We start from the raw sequence: 25,711 nt of genomic DNA, 5'->3' as shown, positions 1-25,711 counted from the left end.
AAAACAGCAGCATTTAGATAGGGCAGATATTGCTTCAAAGCAGAATTCCAACTGGCTTGGAGGCGTTGTGTGAAGACATGTGAATGCACCTGCTGTGTTATCCTGGCAGCAACATTGGGCTTGTTTTAGGCATGCAAGTTCACAGCTCCTGGTAAGACTCTGGACTCTCAGCCATCATGAGCAAACTTCCTGCTGATGTACTTCTGCCCTTGTCAGGCTGCTGGTATTGGGCAGTGAGGTTGCCCAGGGGTATGAAGTGCAGATTGTCACTGGCTTTACTCCTAATTGTGAAGTGGGTCCTTTCCCTTTAGAGGAATTGGGTGAAGGTCTTATGTTTTCTGAAAGATTAGAACAAATCTGACCCTACCATAAGCTTGCACGTTGTGAAAAGCATTGCATTTATTACCTTTCCTTGTTGATAAGACAACTATCTGTCAAAAGAAACTTAAGAGTTTATTGTGGCTCACCGTACAGCTATCAAGCCATGGGAGAGGAGCTGAGGGTGCTTGCTGCATTGCAGCCACACTCAGGAAGCCCAGATGAGCAAATACTTAAGTTAATTTTTTTCTCTTTTTAGTCTATCTGTGGGACCTCAGCTCCTAGGCGGGGAAGAGGCTTACCTCACTTAACCCAATTCCCAGTCATCCTCACAGGTGCTTGTCTTCTAGGTAATTGTAGATCCTTCCAAGTTGACAATTTTATCTGTATACATCATTAAACAAAACTGTTGTGTATTATTTGTGGAACTCTGTGCCCTCAGTGTATGGCTATTGATTTTTAAGTTGTGAGAAGCATTTCCACACAATGTTCTTCAAATGTTACATTTTATGTAGCATTTGGAACAAGATTCTTTTGTTTTCAAGTAAATAAACACTAACTTTTGCGTGTAACAACTACAAGCACAGTTAGCTAATGAAATACTGTGGGGTACTGGTCCAGATTGCTGAGGTATGGCCTGACTTTATGTGTCATGGTGGTCACTGTTTCCCAGCACCTTAGTGTGTTCCCCTGTAACGCAGGGAAAATGGGAGTATCTATCAAAAAACTTTGAAAAACATTACTAAATCAATTTGACTGAACTCTTGGATTATTAGAGTTCTCTGGGACATTACACAGGGCTTAACTCCCTCATAGCATCATCTTTTACTGTGAAAGCTCGAGTCACTTGGAGGTTCTGGTTCTTCATTTATAGACTAGCCTAGTGATGGGCAGACAATGGATTAAACTTCCTCATGACACAGGCATGTTCTTGCTACACATCATGTGAAATGGGCACTACTAGCAACTTATAACCTATTTTTTGACAATCACCAGTTGTCCTTTGGGTAGTCCAAGGATAAAGAAGTCGAGGAACTTATGAAAGCCTTTGGGACTAGACTTCAGATTTCAGGAGTCTTCTCAAGAGGACTTTCCACAGGAAACATCACCATTCCTCAAAGTATGGTCTTAGCTAGGGAATAGTGCCACCCATAATGCAAGCCTTGTCACCTCAATGAATAGAATCAACATAACCTCTCACAGGCATTTCCAGAGGCCCACTGCTGGGGCGATTATAGATTCTGCCCAGCTGTCACGTAGTGCTAGCCATCACCTTGAGAAGTAATCAGCAAGAAGGACTGGGACTGGTGAATCTCGGGAATAGAACTAAGATGCCACAAGAGGAAAGAGACCACTCTTCACTTGTTCTTTCCACAGTGGAAACACATGTTGTAACTCTCTCTTGAGAATTAGCCTACATGTTTTTGAAAGCCAGACCACTATGAGAGCATATTCAGTGATATCAAGACTATTCATAGGAGCTTTTTGGCTACTGCTGGACAGGTATCCACATTAGAGTTTCCTCAACAATCCCAAAACTGCTAATACTTTTGCTCTGTTGATTTTGTCTGTTCTAGGCCTTTTATATAAAAGAAACCAATTGAGGGTTTTTCCTGTATGACCAGCTTCTCTTGGTGTTGTTCCTACATGCCATCTGAGACAGTATACACCACCAGACACTCATTCCTCTTAGTGGCTGAGTCATTGGGGATGCATCTCTGTTCTTTACTACCATCACATTCATCCAACTGCTGTCTGTCTGTCTGTCTGTTTGTTTATAGGTTTATAAATACTAAAGACTGGTCCTTGCATTACCATGGGAGTTCTAGGATTGACTTAATAATTTCATGAATATACATCAGGCATTTTTGACAGACTAGTTAGAATCTTCTGATAAACTTGCAGAGCAAGTTTCAGGATAGCTAGAGCTATAAAAAACAACAACAACAACAAAACTGAAAAAAAAATCCCAAAAACCTTTTTCGAAAAACAAACCAACAAAAACCCCAATAATTTATAGTTTTATTGTAAATACCTCACACCTCTTTCTTCAGTTTATTCTCAGTTTCCATTACATTGGTAATTTGAACAGGATATTTTTACTCTACTTTTTGTTTTGATACTTTTAGTTCTAATTTTTCACAGTATATTTCATGTTACTATATAAAAATATCATTAAGCGAATATCTTATAACAACATAAATTATCTTTAAACTTCTGGAGTTGTGAGTTCAGTATCAAGGCAGTGACACAATTGGTGTCTAGTGAGCACCTATTTTTCTCATAGTGAATAACTGTCTTCTCCTTGTGTCTTCAGGTGGAATGAGGAATTAAGGGGACTTTTCTCAAGACACTTGTAAGGTCCCCCACTTCATGACCTAACTGAAGCCCATCCCTCATATCACCCTTACAGATTGGAATTGCTATATCATGCTCCTTGGAGAATTCACAATTCAGACCATAAAAGTTATGAATAGAAATACAGTTTGTTTTTTATTATGTTATTCTTTTTATCCTCCAAATTTGCTAAACTAATTTTTGAGTTCTAGTCTTAAGAATTCTCTGAATACGAATGTGTTATCTGATAATAGAAATATTTCACTTGCCTTCAATCGGATATACTTTATTTAGTTTACATGCACAGTGGTAGAGTAGAGGTGAAGAGAGCAGGCACCCCGATTTGGGGGAAAACATTCATTGTTCATGATTGACAGTTGTGTAAGCTCTTGGACTTTCATATACAATTCTTCTCATATTGAGAAGTATCTATTCTTCAATTTTCAACCTTTTACACTGAGATGCTCATGTATCTGTATGGCCTTCATACTATTGCTGCTATGTACTACAGTAATTACATTTAAAAATGAAGAACTCACCTTACATAAATAAATTCCTTCCTAAAATAAATCCCATTTGGAAATAGTGTATAACCATTTTTGTATATTACTGGATTTGGTTGTTAGTATTTGTTTGAATGTCCTTTAATATTCATAAGGGTTGTTTTAGTATAGTAAGAGTTATTTTAATATTCATGAGGGTTTCTTACTATTCATAAGGGTTATTTGTCTGTACTTTGTTCTTTCCTAGTCCTATCCCCATGTTTTAGTCTCATGTAATACTGATCCATAAAATAAATTAAAATATACTCTCTCTTCTCTAAAAGTCTAGATGAATTTGTGAAGGATTACTGTTACTTATTCAAATTTTAGGGAAAAAAATGACCAGGGATGTGAGCAAGACTCACGCCTAGCGTATAGACAAGCTTCTGGGTGTTTTGTCATTAGAAGTTATTAAAATATGATTTTGGTTTTAATTTTGCTTTGGTTGAGTATTGAATATTACTCATATTATCTCTTCCCTTTTGAGTAAGTTTCAGTAGCTTCTGATCTCTAAAAGCTTTATATTCCATCTCTGGCATCTATTTTGTTGACACATAGTGGCTCACATTATTCTTTTATAGTCCTTTTTCTTTCAGTAGAAAAACCAGTGCTGTCTTTGCTCATTTTCTTCCCTGGTTTTTGGTGATTTTATGCTTCTTTACCTTTTCTCTTGAGCAGTCTAGCTAAAAAGTTTTAATCATTTCCATAAACATGGGCTTCCTAATGCTCTCTATCCTGTTCTTTTGCTATTGGTGTTTCTTGTCTGATGGGCATTCCCATGGGTTCATGTTTTAAGTCCTTGGTCCCCAGCTACTAGAGCTATTGGCTGGCTGTGGGAGTTTGAGATGTGGTGCAGGTCTTGTGGGTGTAAGCCTCTAGGATTTGGGACTTTGAAGGTGGCATCCACCCCACTCCAGTTCTGACCCAGCTCTCTGCTTCCTGATCAAGAAAACACGAATCCCCATCTTCAAGCTTCCACTGTGTGGATGAAGGCTCTCTGCACCACCTTTTCCACCATGATGGACTGAAAAGTCCTGAAGTCATGAGCAAAAGTAAATGCTGTTTCTCCCAGGCTTTTGTCACTGAAAGAAAAGGTACACTGTTTCAAAGCTCCAAGGTGCCTTTTCCTTTCTTTTATGTTTGGGTTTATTTCATTTCTCTGTGTGTGCGGGGTGGTATTTTGTTACAGTAATCACTCTTAGATAATTGGTTTTGGCTCTTATTTTTGAGAGAGGAAGCAGTTGACTTTTACATCACTTGATATAAACGTCCACCTAAGCCCCGCCCATCCCGGATGCCTTCACTTCCTGCCAGTTTCATTATCGTTTTGTTCTGTTTCTAATTTGTCCTGAGATTTTTTTTTCCCTTGGCTTATAAAGCAGAGCTTCAGTTTCCTTTCATGCATTTACACATTTTCTTTTCTTTCTTTCTCTGTGTTCCTGGTTTCTTTTTAATTTCCCCTCCATAAAAGAGCATACACTGTGTGATTCTAACCCTGTGAAGCTCATGGAGATCAGATGCGTTATCTATCCAGAAGATCCCGGATTGGCTCTTGTGGAGAACGTGGGTTTTGCCATTACTCAGCAAGGCTTGTTGTCAGTTGTGCCTGGTTGTGTTGCAGTGTGGTTTATGGCTTTGTAAGCCAGTTTCTAACTTTGTCCACCGTGAAGGGCAGGTGATGACTCCAGCCATTATTTCTGAGGCTTCTTACCCTTGTGTCTGGTTAGCTTTAGATACATTGCTCATTTCATGTTTGATAGCCTTTGTGATTGTTAGACATTCCTGACTTGAACTCATCACTTAGAATTTCAAAACGTCTTTTTTTTTTTCTATATAATAAAATATTTCCTCATCCATCTATTTCTTCATTGCTAGAAAAGAGACTTCTGGTTGGTCTCTGCTTGCAAAACATGCCATCTCAAGGCTAGCCTTCAGATTATTTTCATCTTTCAACCCAAAGTATATGTTTTTAGATAACATTATAAGGATCCTATTTGAAATCTGTTTTTCCAATTTCTTGATTGTGCTATTTAATTTACTTAAATTTATTACAATTATTGATAAGTTAATATTAAACTTTAAATCTTGGGTTTTTTTTCTGTGCACCTGTCTTTTTTAATAACTTCATACCTGGTTGCCTTGTCTGTGGCATTGTTCATTCCAAGTTATCTTTTTAGGTTTTTTTTTCTTATTTTTTCCTTGTTAAATATAATTTAAAACTTAACTAAAAATCACATAATGTGTGTTAATATTAACAACTTCAAAAGGAGATAAAATTTTTTGCTTCTAAATATTAACATTCACTCTGCATTCTTTGTAATGTTTCTGTCCATCAAATTACATCTTTGTACATGGAAACAATGATTTAAAATTATTGTAATTTATGTTTAAGACTGTTTTACTTGCCTGTATGCCTAGGCATAGTGAGTGCTTGGTACCTGAGCACAGCAGAAGGAAGTGTCAGATCCCCTGGAACTGGAGTTAGGGATGGCTGTGAGTAGTCATGTGGATGCTAGGACTTCAAACAAGGTCCTCTGGAAAAGCAGTCAGTGCTCTTAACCACTGAGATTGATCTAATCCCATATTTTAAAATGTACTGATTTTTTTCTGCTCTTTAAAAATATAGCGGAATGAGAGGATTACAAACGACATATATTTATGCTGTTTTCGTAAAATCTGTACACTCATCTTACACATGTGGTTTTATGTCATTTAATTAAGCATAAAGATCCCCTTTGGTTGTTTCCAGTGGGCAGGCTTTCCAGGAAGTTATCCTCTGTGTTTGCTTACTTGGGATAGGTCAAGGTGTTTTGTTTTAGTTAGAGAAAAATCCAGGGCCGTGTGCATGCTAAGCTCTGCTCTGCTACTGCTGGATGCCATGTAACTGCTCTGCCATTCTTGCATGCTAGGTAATGGCTCTGCTATATTGATCTTCTTAAACTGTGGCTCTCAACTCTACACGAGATCATAGAGTTAAATTTAAGAGTCACAAAAGAACTGGTAACCGTAAAAAGTTTCAGAATGTACAAGGACCAATGACTTAAAATTCAAAGTTTAGTTAATGCATAATGACTATGTTCATGCCAATACGGGCCTATGTTTTGTCACATGACTTCACTTCAGCTGTGCTTCTGAAGGCACAACACATGCAAAGTGGGCTCACTGCACTGTGCACACCATCATGCCACACAATGCCAGCAGATGCTGCCTAGAGCACCTGGGTCAGATCATGTGTGATGAGTAGCAGTGTTTTTACTGCACATACAAAGTTTTCTGCTCTTACAGAAACAATGGCTTAATTACAGAAAACAAAGACTTTTGATGTTTTTCTGTCATTTCTCAGCCTGTGAGTAGCAAATTAAGATAACTTTGGATTATATTGTATTGGAATGGTAGATTTTTTTTTTTTTTTTTTTACAGTTTTCTGACTTGTATTTCATCAAAATCTGCTAAATGAATTTTGGCTTTGGATTAGGACAGAATTTCCAACACATTCTGAAATGGCCCTAAAATATGTCTACAATTTTCTACTACATATTCATGTAAAATGGTATTCTCAACATTAATTATAAATTCAAAATATCCATGAACTCTGGAAAATACTGAAGATGCCCCATCTTCTGTGGTATCAAATATTCAGTTAGGATTTAATTCTTTAGGTGAAAATAAATGAGTTCATACATCTTGCTACTATGCAAAATTGCTTTAATTTCTATATATTTGTTAGCACTACATGTACTCCAAAGAATCATTTTATAATATATTTATTTATGATTTATTTTCAATAAAGATTTGATTTCTTTTTTTAAGATTTATTTTATGTATATGAGTATACAGTTGCCATCTTCAGATACAACACAAGAGGGCATCAGATCCCATTACAGATGGTTGTGAGCTGCCATGTGGTTGCTAGGAATTGAACTCAGGACCCCCAGAAGAGCAGACGGTGCTCTTATTCTCTGAGCCAACTCTCCAGCCTAAGATTTGATTTCTATATCCATTATATACCTATATACCCCCAAATACATACAAATCTTTTAGGGGAAAAAGATACATGAGGATAAAAATAATTTAAAAAGTCCAAATCAAACCCCCTAGTCATAGCTTTCATTTTTAAGAAGAGTTCAGCTAGATGGAGAACTTGAGGGTGACCCAAAGACCTTTTCTAGATGGTCTCCATAGAGTCAAGTGTGATCACATGACCTGCCCTCAGCTGTTTTCATCTGTGTTTTCCTTTATCTTTGACCACCAGGTTGGCCCTGACGTGTCTGGGTATGGGATCCACTTATATATATTCTGATTTTGCTTGGTAATATTCTTTAAAATAAAACTCAATTAAGAAAGTTTTCAGCTATTATTTGTTCTGCCCCCCCCCATTTTTTCTCTTCCCATTTGATTCCCACTGAACACCTAATGACAGACCTAGTGAAGCTCTACAGACTCATTTCCAAGGCTCATTCCATTTCCTTTCCCTCTCTTCCTCCCTCCCTCCTTCCCTTCATTCCTTTCTCTTTTTTCTTTCTGCTCCTCAGACTATGCGGTCTTCTCCTGAGCCCCAGTAAGGATTGTTTCCTTTCATGGTCACTTCTTAACTCCAGAAACTGTACTTGGGCTTTCTATATGTCTATGTGATTTGTTTCTATACTGACGTCATTACTTGGTAAATTGTCATTTTTATCATTTCCTTGAAATATTTTATGCAAACCTTCTTTGATTTTCTGGGGGGCATATTATATCTAACTTAAATGTATGGTCTACTATAAGAAATATTGAATATGTGTCTATTCAATCAAATACTATAAAATGAGTTTATAAGAAGGAATTAAAATCTTAATCTCCCCCACATTATAAAACTTTTATGTAAATGTTTTTAACACACTCATGTGCACACACATGCGTATACACACACACACACACACACCATGGTAAAAATTCTGTATGCACACAAAGAAAGGCCTTGCTGCATTCTTGAATAACTAGCTAGTAGGGAAAGCCTGATGTCAGACTACAGACAATGGGAAAAGACATGGTTACCATCTACATTAGAATAAAAACTAACTGTGTACTTCCTGTTTCTGTGTACCTTCTCTTCCCCTTTGGTGATCAGACACCTCTTGGTCAAGAGTAAAGTCTTGTTTTGTTTAGACACTTTAATTGGAATAGTGGTCTTTATCTTTGCCACCCTGAACTCATTCCCAACACTACTAAATTCCTACCACGAGCTTCCACAGGAAGGTTTGTTGCTGGCTCTCTTTGCTTTTGGGTCACCATCACCGTGCTTTTCTTCCTTGTCTCTACTGATTTTTAAAGTATTTTATGACCAATCTGGTGCAAATTCTCCCCTCTCTGAGACTTGCTTTCATTAGTTGTTTCAATGTTTTTGTTTGTTTATTTGTCATTTTGTCTTACTTGTTGCTACTTATTTGATTGGTGATTTTAGAAATACTGAGTTCTCCACAACTTTCTTTTGTAAGTTCATGGGACTTATCAATTGTTCTGTTTTCAAAGCCAGGCTTCTATATCAGTACAAACTGCTGGTATTCTAAGAATCATGGAAATAGCTTCTTAAATCTAGTGGGTGCCTTAAGCTCTTTGCCAGGGTCATCTATTTGAGAAGAGAGGGGGGCTCTTAACTTTTGGTCTTGATTAGTGAGCCCCAAGGTCATTCCATGGTTAGTTCCCCACCCCCACCCCCCTTTTTTTGACTTTCCTGAGCCAACTCACAGCCTCTTAAATCCCTGGGCAAAGGTTCCAGGCTTTCCCTTGAAGCTACTGGGGAGACTTCTGTTTATCGTATAGAAATCACATCCTAGGGCAGAGAGAAGTTGGCTGCATTCACTGTTGTTTTTGCAGCACCCTGAAGATAGGTCTCCCAGTTCTCTGTTAGAGACTTGCCATGGGACCGCAGGTTCCCAGAAATGCTGAAGCAAACCAATCATACCATATCTCTTTGTTACTTTTATCTGAGTGGCCTTGGCTACAGTCACTCTGCTGAGATAATGGGAACCTCGAGCACCAAACTAAAAGTTCATGGTCCTCACTGTCTCACCAAACCCAGCATCCAATGGTTTCTTTGGGTTAATAGTTCTCATTTCATTCTGTGGCTTTGCAGTCACCACAGTTCTGATGTAGCTTCTTACTTCATTGTTTTTATGGTTGATTTTATTGTCCTGCAAACTCATTGGTTATTTAGTTCTCCAGGTGTTTATAGCTTTGGATTGTAATTCATGACATGGTTCTAGCTACCTTTGAGGCTTATGTGGTCACTAGTGTGATGATTCTACTTAGTGAAACCTTACCTCTCCCACCTGCTGCATTCCTCCAATTTGAACCTCGTGCCTTGGCATGTAGTGTAACAGGTAGCTTCCTTTTTTTCCCCAAGATAATGAACCATAGTCATTATCCTTCCCCCTGGTGGACCATACCTCAGTACCTGCTTCCTATCTCATAAACTCCTCTTAGTTCTGCAGTCTCAAGTAAAGAGTCTCACCCCAAGAGACAGGTGGTTCCTGGGTGGCTAAGTTTGCTGGAACTGTGTGCACAGGTTGAGTATTCAATATGCATGTACCACGCAGGCAGCATGTTTGTGGTATTTTCCATTATGAAGAGGAGTTAGACCATCATGGTATATTCAGTGGAGTGACTGACACACAAAAGGGTGAAACATTGTGTTTCTTCAGAACCCAAATGTTAATGAGTTCATTATTACAGGTTTGAACATGGAATGTTTGGGCATACCTGTGGGGCATTCTAAACAACCTTAGCCACCTAAATTCAGAGACACAGGATCCATTGAAATGATTGGTACACATCTAAGAACTGCCAGCACATAGGGGTAAACAAGGCCTAAGAAATAATACCATTATTTTTGGTGAATGCAATCAATTAGGTTTTAAGACCTCAAAGGAGTCAAAGGAGTTATAAGAAGCAGAACCCACCAAAGATATACAAAAAGGGGCTACAATCAAGGCCTCACATGAGAGCCAACTCAATGCTGAGTGAGATACTGTTCCATTTGTATATCTATTCTACCTCTCAAGGGATGCCTGGCAAGTTTTGAGGAAGGAATCTGACTTTCCAGCCCTGTATTGAAACCCACATACCCACCAACCCACCACGGGTGTCACCTGGAAGCCAGAGTGAAAAACTAAAATGTCCTACTTTGTGACCTGCCACTCCCCGGTGTTCTAGATCTTGATAAGTGCTGCATTTGGAAGTAAAGTGTCCCCACAGACTCTCACATATTTGGTGGGTTGCACCATTTAGGGAGGTTGAGGACATCTTTGGATATAAGGGCTGTCTGGGAAATGCACCACTATATGGGTCGGTTTGAGAGAGCATGCCCATTCAGCTGGAGCTCTCTACTTTCTGCCTCTGATGCAATATGAGCAGTCACACCAAGTTGCCACACGCTAAGCCACTGCTCCCTGACTTGGTGGATTCTACCCTCTCAACCCACAACCAAAATAAATCATTCCTTTATTCAGTTGCTTCTGTGAGGCATGTGGTCAAAATAAGATAAAAGTAGCTAGTCCGGTACAACTCTGCCTTCATCCGAAGCCCCTTGGTTGGTTGGGGTTTCTTCATCTCATGCCTTTTTTAAAATTTTCCATTTGTTTGTTTGTTCACTTTACATCCCAATCACAGCCCCCTTCCCCTCAGTCCTCCCTAACCCCCTCCCTTTCTCTTCTGAGAAAGGGGAAGCTGCCCACCTGGGCACCAACCCACCCTAGAACATCAAGTCACTGCAGGACTAGACTCATCCTCTCCCACTGAGGCCAGACAAGGCAGGCTATAGAGTGTGGATTATGTGAACAAAATCCACAGGCAGGCTACAGAGTCAGGAACAACCCCTGCTTCAGTTGTTGGGGGACCCACATATCTCATGCCTTCTTAACTGTGGGTGTCTGCCTTCTTCAGAATTGTTCCCCATCAATCCTCTATGAGTCAGCAAAAGAGAAACTGGCAGCCTCAACTCTATTCTCTAGGTGCTATATTTCAAAGTCAATATGAGATGAAAGTCCAAGCTATCTCTATTCTACTTTAGTTTTAGCTGATTCTACTTGGGTCTCAGGGTAAAGTCTACATTGTACTAATAATCACTCCCCAAACAGAGCTAGTGTTCCTTTCTCTCTCTCTCTCTCTCTCTCTCTCTCTCTCTCTCTCTCTCTCTCTCTCTCCCACCCCCATGAGCCCCACAGCCTCTGTGCTTTCCTAGAGTGCTGCCCCATGGTTTAGGGCAGTAATCAGTCACTGGTAGCACCTTCCTCTACCTCTAATTCCTAGTGCCCAACTCATCATAAAACATGCAAATCTTGTGGCAATATGACAGGCTCAGTGGATCAATGAGAAGAAAATCCACTCACAGAGGTCTTCGAAGCAGTTCTACTAACTAGGAGCTTGCATTACTGAATGCATTTGGGGGTATGGTCGGTATTAAATATTGAACCAGGGCATCATTCATGCTGGTACAGCATGGTACCACTGAGCTACATTCCATAGCTGTATGCATTTTAAAGTCATAGATTTAGATTTCAGCTACATGCCTTTTATATTAACAGAATTATTTTTCTTTTCAGACCTTTTAGAAATACATATCAACTTTTACATAGCTAGAGTTTGTGATGTTTGGACCGATGTTCACATTTCGATTGCTACAGCATAATTTTTAAAAGCTCCAAGAATAATCTCTTTTTAAATGTCTCCTCTTCCAACTGGTGTTTTTGTTAACACTACTAGTAAAATTCTTGACCATCTCTACATTCTATTAAAATTGACTCATACCTCCTAATGCAAATGTTATCATTTTTGTCTCTTTTGGCCTTCAAAATAATTCATTAAGGGTACAGATCAGAGACATTTATTGTGCCTGGGTATTTAAATAGATGCTGAGTGAGTTTTGTCAGAACACCCTAATAGACACTTAAGAGATAAAACCTGTGTATACTCCGTCCCTGTTTCTTTAGCTTTATCTTCAAATAAATGTCATTACTTGTTGTTCTTTTTCTTAATTTATCTCCACATTAATAAATTAGTGTACCTGATGTTTGGCTGTTTTAACATGTTTTAGGTTTGGGAGAGTTATGCAAGGAACTGCCCAATACCTGATGTCATGGCTAGTTTTATATCAACTTGACACATGCTAGAGTCAACTGGAAGGAAGGCCCCTGTGTTTCCTTGATTTGGGAAGGCCCTGACAATTGTGGGTGGTACAATCTCTGGGCAAGTCCTGGGGTATAAAAGGGAACAGATGAACAAAGCATGCAGAGCAAGCCAGTAAGCAGCTCTTTTCCATAGTCTCTGCTTCAGTACTGCCTCCATGTACCTGCTTTAAGTGCCTTTCCTGATTGCCTTGGATGGCTGAGGAGAAGCTGTGAGATCAAACAAACCCAATCCTCCCCAAGTTGCTTTGGTCATGATATTTTGCCATAGCAATAAAAACCCTAAGACCAAAATTGGTACCGGAGGTGGGGTATTTCTATGACAAACCCACCCATGTGTTTTGGGGAGGATTTGGGTAACATTTGAACTTTGGACTACAAAAGCCATTGAGTGTTCAGAACTTAATAACCTTTTGTGGGAACCTAGAAGGTAATTCTAAGACAAATGCAGATGATGAGAGCTTGGCTTATCAAATTCAGAGATAAAATTGGAGGCTTCTTAAAAGTTATAATGGGGTTGTCTGATATTCTGAATTAAGAGCCACTAAAGCAAAACCTGTACTTTGATGAGACAATTGATATTGGTCATCTGGGGTTGGAGAATCAGCTGTGATTAAAAAGAGACAAATATCACTGAGGTGAAATCTTCAGAAAAGTATTTCCTCAGAGTCAGTGCACAGAAGCTATGGTACAGAGGAGGCCAAGGTTGTACCACCTGGTGAGAGCTGAGCTTGGTAATGTGTAAGTAGCCTAGTGGTACAGGTTACAAAGGGATGAAGGAGTCAGAAAGAGCCTGAAGAGAGACCATAGTGATGGTGAACCTCAGTTGAGATAGAAGCCCCAGGATTGAAGGGGTCATTTGGGTAAGTTGAAGCTTGGCACCATGTGGCAGACACAAAATCCCTGAGAGGAGGCCATGAGAGGCTACTAGTGAGGCTGAAGTTGCTGTGGAGAGCTAGCATTTTGGAAATGCTAGTAGCATGGTAGGATCACAGAGCATCAGGTGTGCCATTGGCCTGAGTCTTTGAGACAAGCTGCATGGCAGAGCTTAAGAAGTGTCACTGGCAAAGGCCCTCTGAAGCCTGAAAGAGTGTGAGTGGGTCCCAGATGTAAAATAGTGAACTATTTACACTGTTGGGTCTAGGCTTTGCATTAATTTTACTTGATTGTGTCTGCTTCCTGAAGTAAGAAAGTATTTAACTTGGTTTTTTTTTTTTTTTTTTTTTTTTAATTCCCAGGCTCCCACAGTTCGGAGACTTTGGAACTTTAGAGATATTGGGTATTTTAGAGAGACTTTGAACTTTGACGGAGAGTCTGGATATTTTAAAAGGACTAAACTTTTAAAGCCTTTACAATTTCAAAGTCTGAGGGGCTTTTAAACTTATACTGTGTTCATATTCTGATATTAATATGAGATCTTGGGGGTGAACAAAAAAGAAAAGGTTATTGTTTAATAGTGTCATATCAATGTGTAAAGCTGACAAGGAATTAATTGTCCTGGATATTTTTATGTCAACTTGACACAAACCAGAGTCATTTGGGAACAAGGACTCTCAATTGAGAAAAAATGACTTTATAATTTTACCTATCAGCAACTCTGTAGGGCATTTTCTTAATTAGTGATTGATATAAGAAGGCCCAGCCAATTGTTAGTGTTAACATCCCTGGAAAGGTGCCCCTATGGTGTAAAAGAAAGCAGGTTGAGCAAGCCAATAAGCATCACTCCCCCATGGTCTCTGTATTAGCTCCTATCTCCAGATTCCTGCCCTACCCTTCCTGAATGGACAGTAAACTGGAAAATAAAATTATCCCATTCATCTCTAAGTTGCTTTAGATCATGAAGTGTTTGAAATGTTGGACTTGTGTCCCACAAGAGCACAGCCCACAGTTCTTGCTCTACACGAGAGAAATGAACTTAGACCAGGAGAACTGGCAGAAGGATGAGAGCCAGGCAGACTTGTAAATATCCCTGTCTCCAGTAGAAAGCTCAAGTTTTGGGGCTTAGAGTTTGAGAGCACTTCTTCTAGAACAATCACAGGCTGCCCCTAGTGATAAAGGACCATTGAATAGCTTTCTTTCCTGTTTGGAGATGAATCCAAAAATATTAGAAGCAAGACGATTCTAATAGTCCTGGACATGAAAAATATAAGGAAAGATCTAAACTGAGCTTCAGATGTCTGAGGGTTTGTTGATGTTGTTGTTTGTTTTGTTTTTTGCCAGTTTTGACTTCATGGCTTACATTCCTAATGTGTTTAGGTAGCAAAACAAAATATTCTAATATTTAGAAATAATTAGAAAACATTATCCCCCAAGATCCTTTCCTTACAAAGCTATGGGATTATTTCCCACAGAGAACAGACAGTAAAACAGACAGAGGTAGACTGGAAGGTAGCAGTCATATGTATAACCCAGGGCAGGGATCCTGGTGTTATCTAAAATATGTCGCCAGGGTAACACTAGCCAAGGATCAAGGAGCAGAAAGAACTCTTGAGGTGGCTTCCTCAAGACACTGTAGATAGATGCTTACACTGTCTGCTTGTTATATAAGGTGGATGCTTAATTGTGAGAGTTCGTGAGTAAATTCACCCTGAGGACACAGAAAGGCAGGTGTATTACTGACTGAGGGAGGGAATGGATACAGGTGAGAAGAGGGTCTAATACAAGCATGACTCATCCGTCATCCAGCAGTGTCCTCTCTACTTTGGCGTGTTCCTTAGCATCTGCATGTTGTCCAATGCAACCCCTATGCAAGACATGGGTTGCTAGGTATGCTCAGAAGGTGCGTGCTGGCAAGCATTCTCCATCCTCTGTAGTGAAAGCTAACAGTAGGTACTCCATCCTTGGACATCCATAGAGCTGCATTCATTTATTTAGGAATTTGGAGATAAGAATCCAAGAAGAATGGCTAGCACACTTGAAAGTCTTTCCCTCTGGGGCCTCAAAACAATGAGAATACATATTATATTGTCTAAAATCAGTGTGTTCTGTCATTCACTGCAATGGGCTAACAGAAGTCACAGTTTGTGCAGCTGGTGCTAGACTCTTTCAAGTTCTAGGATTCATTAGGAGTGTGTCCTGGGTCCCAGGCAGGGTAAGTCCATCAGGTGAGCAGAAGGAAGAAGAAGAATACAGCTCCTGCTTTCTCTCTCATGTGAGAGTCTATGGAGGGCTGTAGCATCCCTCCAGGCTCATCCATCTGTGAATAATCGTGTTTGGCAGTTGATACATTCTGGCTCCTCGGGAGCAGAGCGCGCCAGCAGGAGCGATGAGTTCCTGGCTTGGGTTGTTGCAAGAGGTAGTTTCCTGACTGTTGCCATGTTAACAAAGGTGCTAAAATAGCTGTTTCAAAGACACTTAAAACTGAATAGCCTAGATATGTCTCCCACTCAAACAGCAATCTTGGTCTTCTATTGGAGCTGTGGCTTGCTTGTGACTGTGACTTCCCATGGAGACCAGACCACAGTGCTCATGCAGCCACTCAATGGGCTGTGCCTCAGCCAGGGAACTCCACAGTCAGTCTGCAGTTCTGATGTTTCCTTATCACATGACACATATCCTGATACTGTTTAAGCCACAGATTTATAAAGCACACTGCCAAACGTACAAATAACCAGGAGCCAATTGAACCCAGAATTATCTGCCCCATCTCTCTGAATTTCAGCCATATGCTCAGTGTGGCTGTTAACAGATATGTTATGTGTGCATGTGCGTGTGAGCACCCACACTCATGCATGTGCAGGTGCACATTCAGTGCATGCATGTGGAAACCAGAGAACAACCTCAGAGACCATCCATCTAGTGTGTGTGTGTGTGTGTGTGTGTGTGTGTGTGTGTGTGTGTGTGTGTGTGTCAGTGTATTTACAGACCTAGAAGTGCAGATTTTCCTAGTCTGGATATAGAACAAATCTCAGAGAGCATCCTGTCTCTGCCTCCCAGCTTTCCAGCATTTTTTAACATAATGTTTTTTTGGAGGTCAATCATTGGTCCTCACTTGCATAGCAAGCACCTTACCCACTGAACCATTGCTATAATCCCTTTGGTTGTTTTTATATTAAAGAGAACAGTCAGATTAAATATACATTGCAGACCAACTGTTTGTTGTACACCAAGCTTAAAGACTGGAAAACCCCCAGTTACATTATACATGACAAGGACTTGCAAATATCAGCCTGGAGAAGAGTGTTCTTCACTACCTACCTTATCCTTTAGAGAAAAAAAAAAAAAGATTTAAAAGGAGCAAAAGAGAGGACTATGAGAAGGAAGAAGGGAAGAAAGAACAGAAGGAGGACAGAAATAAACATATCTGCCTTTCTTTAGCCCTCGAAGCAAACATTTTAGATGAGTTGTCTATTTTCAGTACGAGATATATTACCAAGTTTGTATACCTCAGTATAGAACAAACCTAAAGAACAAAATACACAGTAATCGATACTTTTCTGTTGGGACAAATAATGCTTATTGACCACATAGCTAATTTTAAGTCAATTATGCAGCAATGCTCTTGTTAAAAAGGACAGTACTTTTTTCTTATTATGTCATGACTATTAATAAAAATTGAGTTTTGAATAATCTTAACCATTAATAACTCACTGGCCTAAAACTACGTTTTTTCTTAGAGTTACTGCTTTATCATATGTGGTGTGAAGGAGTTTGTGACAGTAAACAAGTCACCTCAAACATCCACTGTGTAGACCTACATTTCTCAAGAACTCTCCTTCACTGCTCCCAGCAATCGATAATTGCTAACTGCCTATATATCAACGGGCTCAATCCTACACAGGTCTCATTAGGGTAATCACAGCTGCTGAGAGTTCAAGATAGTGGCACCCATGGCATGCCTAGATGACAGCATTTCTCCATGGCATCTACTTTGATGCCTTCAATCAGGGATACCAGGGACAGAGTAGTGCCCTCTCTGCTGAGCAACAGTCTTGACGCAGGGTAGCGAAGTCTGTTAAGTCCTGTAGGATTTTTGTGGACCTACAGATCTTCTGAAGAGAGAAAGATGACTGCAATCATAAGACAGGGTGGCTGCTATCCTCCCATGGTTCCCAGCATCTTCCCTGAGATGCCCAGCACCCTTTCTGCAGCACTCAGCATGGCCCCACTGTCCCTGAGCACATGTAAATCATGATTACATTTGCTGTCATTTCAGCATGAGTTATATGGCTTTTTTCCTTCTCTGTATCAACACTCAGACCTTTTCTTGGTCACCTTCATGTGTTGAAGGTCCCCTAGGAATCCATAAAGAGCAGTGGACCTCTTGGCCTTAAGTCTGTAGGATTTTTTGAAAAGAAAAGGAATGATCTACCCTCCCTACAGAGGACAGTGAGACCACATAGTAACAAGATATTTAAAATCATTTTTCAAAATGCAAAGTACTATTGTTATTGTTACTAATCCCTAGTGTGAAGAATAGAAGCTGTGTGTGTGTGTACATGTGTGTATTTTAAGTATATAGGAGGTTGTATGCATGTGTATATGTGTGCATGTAGACGCCAAAGGTCACTTCAGGTATCATTCCCCAGGATGCTGTCCATTTTGTGTGCTGAGATGACCTGGAACTCTGTGATTTGTCTAGACTGACTGAACTTCAAGTACTGATGAAGTCTTCCTGTTTCTATTTCCTGAGCACTGGGATTACAGGCATGATCCATGATGTATAGCTTTATGATTTAGAGTCTGGGGTCAGACTTGGGTCTTTTCACTTCCAAAGCAAGTGTTTTACTGACTGATCTATCTCCTCACTCCAGGGAAAAAAGTATTCACTCTTCTTAACAAACCAGCAAGGAGTTGGCTGAGTGTCTACTGGGAGCCAGACATTGTGCTGGGCTGTTGTAATTAGAAGTGTGTTGGGCAGCAGGTACTAACATGATACAGATAAAAGTGGAAGGCAAAATCCCTGTCATAGAAGCTCAGATGAGAAGTTGATAAATTAGAATTCATCAAAAGTATAACATTTCCTCAACAAAGAGCCCAGATAAGACACAGAAAGGAGAAGCAAAGGACTGGCACAATATTTGAAAATCTTGGTACTGAACCACAACTAAGCATGTAACACACAGCCAGCTTTTGAAATGCAACAGTTTAAAAAAAAACTTGGTAAGAATGGACAAAGGCAGGGACTTATATGTCACTTAAGATGATAGACCACGCAATGCTCAGTCCCAGAATCTATGAGAGAATGGGGGCTTAACCCAAGGAGGCACCACACACCACCAGAGTGACTGTTGGTTAGAGAGCTGTTGTATCACACTTGGCAGAACCAAAGAGATGCAGTAATGGTGGGTGACTTGCTACAGCCTCGTGGAAAACCTTTTAATAGTTCCCTCATGGTACCTATGGAGCCCACTACAGCCTCTTAATTACTGACTTGGAATATTCCCAGAAAAACAGAAACATATTCACCCACAAACTTACTTGAAAATGTTTATATCAGCTTTGTTTTGGAGAACCCCAGACAAGTATTACCACACGTCCTTCAAAGGACGAAGGACTAACCATGGGACAATATGTCATGGGACACTGTTCAGCCACGGAGAAGAAAAAACTGTCAATGAACAAAGCAACCTGGGGAGTCTCCAGAGGAAATTGCTAATTAAGAAAAGCTACTTCTGCGGTCATGTAGTGTAAGACTCCATTTAAAACATTCTTGGCATAACAAACACAGAAACACTGGTATCATTCCAGGGACTTGGGGGCAGAGGTGACAGAAGCTGAGAGCAGGGCTTGCTATAAAAATGTAGCCCAGTGTCCTTGAGTGACTGGTGTTTGACATGCTGACAATATCAGTGGATGCTCTACCTACACATGATATAGTGCTATAAAACTGTACACACAGGGTTAGCCAGATGTCTGTCATCTTTCCACCTATGTAGCAAAATCTTTAGAACCAAAACTTAAAAGGGAAAAGGTGATTTTTTTCTGACTCCCAGATCTAAGTTCACTTCAAGCCCTGGCAGAAGACTGCTTCAAGGCTTTGGTGGGTGTTGGATGAAATGAAGGGGACAGGAGGCAGAGTAAAAGGAGCCAGAATATAGCTCCCTTCAAGGTCACCCTGATCTAAGGGTGTTTTGCTAGGACACAGCTTCCAAAGTCTATAGCATCTCCTAATAGGGACACACTGAATATAATACAACATGCACACTGGCGAATTCTCAGTAGCCAAACTATGGCACAGACAGACAGACAGACAGGCAGACAGGCAGACAGACAGACAGGCAGACAGACAGACAGACAGACAGACAGACAGACAGACAGACACACACACACACACACACACACACACACACACACACACACACACACAGAGCAAATTCTTAGCAGCCAAACTATGGCACATACAGAGACACACGCATATACTTCATAGTTAAAGGAAGGGGAAGACAACCCAGTGCTACTCTGGGTAGATGATACTCTGTAGTTTTGCAAGTTGCAAGGGATGGAGAAGAAAGGGCAAGTGAGATCCCTGTGGCATCCCTTCTAACTGCATCTGAATCTCTTCTGTGCCAAGATTCTCTTCTGGGAATCAAGAGAACAGAGGAAGGGAAAGAGTGGGGACAGTTCGCTATGTTGCTTGTTTCTGCTCCCTGTTAAACACTGCACTTAGAGCTCATCCCAGGATCCATCAGAAGTGAGCATACAGTATATGGGGCAAACAGATACTCTTCACACACCCTTTCCAGTAATACTAAGCAGCTGGGCAAAGGTGGGGTTTTATATGATCCTGCCAATTTTCTTATGAATTTCTACATGGTAATAATATATTAATCAAAACATGGTATGTAGGTATGTATATCCTAATACACAGACATACACACACACAGAAAAAGTATCAAGAGCTCCTGAGGTTGGGCCAGGTAGCCTACAATCCATTTGTCACAGGACACTGTCCTCTAAGCAAATGACCCTCTACCTTCATCAGATCAGTTGTGCCAACTTGCAGGCTCTCATCACCATCTGTCTTGTTGACTGTTGACATCTCTCATTAGAAAGATGGGCTGGGGAAAGTCATTGAACCTTCACTTAATCTTCCAACCCCCCATCCCAGCCATGTGTATGCAACTCTGCCCTAATTCCACATGGCTTTGCACCTCTGGAGGTACTTTCTGGGGAAGCTCATCTGAAGAGATAATGGCATCTGAGAGGCAATGGGGAAGCCATTATCAAAAGTAAATGAAAACTTTCCACTGTAGCTGCTTTGGGGGTCACCCACTCACCACATGTTCTGTGAGTAAGCCCAATATAACTCATTGGCCTTTGTGCAGGTTAGTTATTGTCAACTTTGAACAGTTAGGGTCATCTGGGAAGGAAACCTTGATGGAGAAAAATGCTTTCATCAGCTTGGCATACACTGAGTCTATGAGGCATTTCCCTGATTATTGATTGATGTGACAGGGCCCAGGTCACCTTGGGGGTAGTGCTACCCTGAGGCAGGTAGTCCTGGGTTGTGTAAAAAATCAAGGTGGACAAGCCATAGAAAGTATGCCGTAAGTATCAGTCCTCCAATGGCTTCTGCTTTAGTTCTTGACACCACGTTCCTGTCTTGGCTAAACCCTTTCCTTCCACATTGGTGTTGGTCATCAGCAATAGAAAGTAAACTAGGACAGTTCCCTAGGGAAAACTTCAGTAGATTGTCATGCTGGCTTGTCACTGGGTCCTCCCAAGGAAGAACAAAGTGTTGTTTATGTCTCCTCAGGGAAGGAACTCTCACATCATTGCTCTGTGGATTTTTCTTCTACAGCTCAGAACGAAGCCCATGAAGGTTTGGGTTGGAAAAAAGAAGGATTGAAGACAGGGCCTTTGTCCTGGCCACCACACTGACCTCCTCTCCATGGCTCTCCTGCTTAGAAGGGTGTGCCTCCAAGCCTGTGTGCTCAGAGACTATGAAAGGGTTGAGTTGCAGGTCACCTGATAATGGCAGGCAACAGTCTGGAACACTCTACCACAGCTCCCACAAAGAGCTAGAAATTACTGCCAAGCCCCTCCTGGCAAATGAAGGGTCAGTTTAGGGCTCCAAATATTCTTTTCATTTTTATCCACCAAATACTATTTTACAGATAAAATCACTTTAATGAAAACTTTTAAGTAATATAAGAATATTACTTATGACATTACTGTGTTTCTTCTTTTGATCTGTCAACCTGCCTCAACCTGGAGTCACCAGTCTTAATGAATGAAGAATTGTCTAGATTAGGTTGGACTGTGGGTTTGTCTGTGGAGTATTGTCTTAATGTTAACGGATACAGGAAGACCCACCCTGAAAATGGCATTCTCTAGAGTGGCCACATATTTCATGGGCTGGGCCCTGAGCTGTGTAAGTGTGAACAAAGCATCTGGCTGAGCATAAGCGGCAGCCTGCTTGCAGTGGGGCGCCTGTTTCTCAGTGCTGTTTACTGTGATGTGATATGACTAGCTGCTTGCAGGACTGTAACCTTGTAGCCTAGGAGTATAAGCAAAAAGAAGTTCTGCCCCTTGGTTGATTTGGTCATAATATTTTACCACAGCATCAGAAATTAAACCAGGACACTTTTATTTATGTATTTACATATACATATACACACACACACACACACACACACACACACACACACACACACACTCATACACACACATATTTGGCTTTCTTTCAAATCAGCAAATAACAAACTCTTGCAAGATATTTTAGAGGATGTGACCGCAGGCAGGGTTACTATCCTCTGAAGTGAAAATATGATCTATGCTTCTCCAATTAGCCTTACGGTCCATCACACTATCTCAATGCTTTTTAAGCCAATTACAAATAACTCTTGTAGCTAGTTTTGTTGCTATATGATAGTTTTATGCTATCTTCCCATTGCAATGTTAATTTAACTTGTTTCTTAAAGGTATTTTTCTATAAAGAATGATCGATCAGAAATCTGTTGTGATATGGGGGGTAGTGTCACCCTCCCCTCACAGGATGTCTGTGTGCTCAGCCCGTTATACCCTACTACTCATTACAAATGTTGTGCCAGCAGCACTGTGTCCTGATAATCACATCCCTCATATAGGATTCTGTTTTACTGTGACTATCAGCTCACTATCCTGCTTCTCTATTCTTCTCTAGAGTGGCCACATCTGGTAGAAGAGGAGAAGATGTAGTTACTGAGTCCAGTCCAGTGTTTGTGTCTCTCGCATTGTCAACAAAAGAAAGGCTCCAGCTGGCCCCACAGACATATGGATATTCCAGGAGCCACGTAAAGGTAACGACCTGCCAGCCTTTCTGTGCCTGACATAGGAAAGATGTGTACATCTGCCTTAAAAGTTGTTGATTTGAACAAGCATAAAAGTATGTTTGTGATTGGAGGGGTTTTAATTTGCTAAACAAATCACACTTTAACCTTAATGACAAAGCTGGGTATGAAGTTGGAGGCACGCTTTCTGTTGCTAGATCAGGACCTAGGAGTTCTCTCTGATCCAACTGTGGACTTAAAGGGAAATGTCTTGCCATTAACAGGACTGTCTACTCTTCTTCAGATATGCAGCACCGCCTTGGTGCTAACTCCTGAGAAGTTGGATCTGTTTCCATTTTTAGTTCTGCTCAGGGCTTCCATTGTTTAAGAAGGGAGTGTTTGTATTTAGGACCTCACTGCATAGAAAGGATATCACAATCCTTCATTGTTGATGGGTCTTTCTGAGTGCTATGAGAACCTGCAAGCTGTCTCCTTTACAAAATTCCAGGTTACCAGAGCTTCTGTCAGAAAAATGAACTGTAATAAAATAACACAGTATAGCAGGAAAGTTCATCTTAGCTGTGTCTAGACACATAGCTCAGGAATTCTGAAAATACTCACATACGTGCATGGCCTTCAGCATCTATTTTCCGAGTTCCACATATCTACAAAGCTCACCTTGACACCCACCAAGCATCAGCTCTTCATTTCCTCCCAAGCAGCCTTCATGCCTCCTCCTGGCCCTAAGATTTTGGGCTCTCGGAGTCTTTGTATGGGTAGGGCCATAATGCATCTGTCTAGCCATGACTATGCTATGTGCTATATGTCAGAATTCCCTCCCTTCTTAAGGCTGAATGATATTTTAATAGTCTTATCCCTGGATACACCCATGTTTCCCTGCCTTTCATCTATCAAGACAGATGCTGTTGTTATCTCAGGATGGAGAAATTTAGGTTCAGGTCACTGTTTTTTTTGTTGTTGTTTGTTTTTTTGTTTTTTTTTTTTTAAGTCTGGATATGTCTCTGTAAGCAGAAGTGTGGATCACATAGATCATATGGTGTTTTTACATTTGTGAGGATTTCGTAGTTGGTATAGCATTTTATACTCCCCTGAGTATAAACTCCCCTGAGTTTTCAACTTATCCATACCCATATCCATCATAATGAGTGTAAAATGGTGTATCACTGTAGTTTTGATTAAAATTTCTATAAAGATTAATGGTGTTGAATATGTTACTTATTAGGAAATTGTATTATTTTAACCAAGTACAGGGGTTTGTGCCTGGAGAGACCATGTTAGTTAGAGAGACTCAGGCAGGAGGATCAGTATGATTTTGATGTCAGCCTGAGTTATACACTGAATTTCAGACAGGTCTTGGCTACAGAGTAAAGCCACATTTCAAAACTCAAGAAGGAGGAGAAGGAAGCAGAAGAGGAGAAATTTTTATATCCTTTTGTGGAGATATAAAATTTTCTTTAATTAGGGCATTTTTGCTGTTGAGTTGTAAAAATTCTTTATATGTTATAAATATACAAAATTTTATCAAAAATGAATTTTAAGCACTTTTCTCTCATTTTACAAGTGGTATTAACTCTATTGATACTATCCATCAAAACATCAAAACTCTACAATTTAAAAAATGATACAGTGCAGCTTATACAGTCTTTGTTCCCTGTACTTTTGGCTTCATATTCAAGACTCATCAGGTTTGGTGTCATGAAGTGACTCTTCTATACTATTCTAAGGTTTCACACTGTTAGAACGTACATTCCTGTCGTGATCCCTCAAACAAACGTTGGTCTTATTATACACTTAAGGTGAGGATCCAGCTTTATTCTTCTACATGTGGGTTTCCAGCTTTCCTAGCGTCATTCATTGAAAAGACTTTCCCTCCTATCTTGATACTTTGTCAAATATCATTTGGCCTTGTATACAAGGTTGGGGATCAACTATTTGTCCCAGAGTCTTTTGGGATTCTGTGTAGATTTTAGAATAGTTCTTTGAAAATGAGATTTTGAGAAGGATCACATTGAGTATGTGAGTTGCATGGCTATGATTCTTAATTGGGTATATACACTATTTTCACTTTTTTTAGTGATGAGTTTCATACATTGCAGTTCGTACATGTAGCATGGCTTTAATTCCTTTTCTCAATCCAAAAAAATAATATTTATGCTTTATTACCTACTTGTTCTTAGTCTAGCTTGGTAAACAATAAGCTATTCAAAAACGAGCCTGAAGATGTTCTCTGTTTGTTGCTAATGGGGTGGTTGGGGCTGGTGTGAAGGCTCCACAGAATCTCTACCACTGCAAGAACAGTGTTCATCATAATAAAATAGACACTTCCAAACACAGGTGTCTCCAGGTCATAGAGCATCCTTCATGACCACAGTCAACACTACCGTGAACAGAAGCTTGGGTGAGGGAGTACTTGTATGCACCTGTCAGCTTTCACGTGCTGAAGTTATATAACCCTACGCATACTCAGCCCCATGCACAACTACCAATCTCACAGAAGGGGGGCACCTGCTATTCTCACCCAAAGTGCAGAAGGCTCCATTAATGTAGCAAGGAGCCTAGGACAGTCTTTAGGAATAACTCAGGAATATATGAACCAGCCTGAATGGATGAATGAAGGAGGTGGTTGCAGATTCAGTTTCAACATCTGTCACCAACTCCAAGTAGCCATTATATTTCAAACGTTAATCGAAATCCATTTCCAGTTTAAGAAATACATTCAGATGCTCAGCAGGCTGGTGCATATCTGCAATCCTAGGGTTTGGGAGGTGGAGGCAGGAGGACCAGTTCAGGCCAACCTTAGCTATATAGTGACTTTCAGGCCAAACTGGGCTATATGAGATCTAACAAAACACACACACACACACACATACATTGGGTTCAGGTCGCTTCTGTGAAGGTGCTGGGGTAAAAGCCTGTGCTCGCAGTGTCTGTACCTATTTTCATGGTTGCAACAGTGCTAGGAATTTTCTTGTCTCTTGAGATGTAAAAATAAGTAAGAGGAGACTACTGCCTCAAAGGGCTCCTGAGCAATCCATAGAACAGGATGCAGAGAGTGTGGGACTCAACTTGTTTTCTGGTTAGATCAGGAGTTCATTCATGTCATACCACATCAGTAAGAGGTCAGTATAGGATGAGTTAG

General features: G+C 40.4%; 1 protein-coding gene across 26 annotated transcripts in view; it reads left to right on the top strand.

Moving 5' to 3' along the window:
* Myt1l (myelin transcription factor 1 like) overlaps positions 1 to 25,711 on the top strand; it is a 383,678-nt gene that overhangs the window by 175,221 nt on the left and 182,746 nt on the right. For all 26 annotated transcript variants that reach the window (XM_076942026.1, XM_076942031.1, XM_034514008.2 and 23 more), the window contains one exon: positions 22,446 to 22,581. The gene's annotated coding sequence lies outside the window, so the exon portion shown is untranslated. The remainder of the gene's footprint in view (positions 1 to 22,445; positions 22,582 to 25,711) is intronic.

The sequence above is a fragment of the Arvicanthis niloticus genome, chromosome 11 (genome assembly GCF_011762505.2).
Source record: "Arvicanthis niloticus isolate mArvNil1 chromosome 11, mArvNil1.pat.X, whole genome shotgun sequence".
NCBI classification, from domain to species: domain Eukaryota; kingdom Metazoa; phylum Chordata; class Mammalia; order Rodentia; family Muridae; genus Arvicanthis; species Arvicanthis niloticus.
Note: the sequence above shows the minus strand (reverse complement) of the source record. Positions and strands in the feature narration are given on the sequence as shown.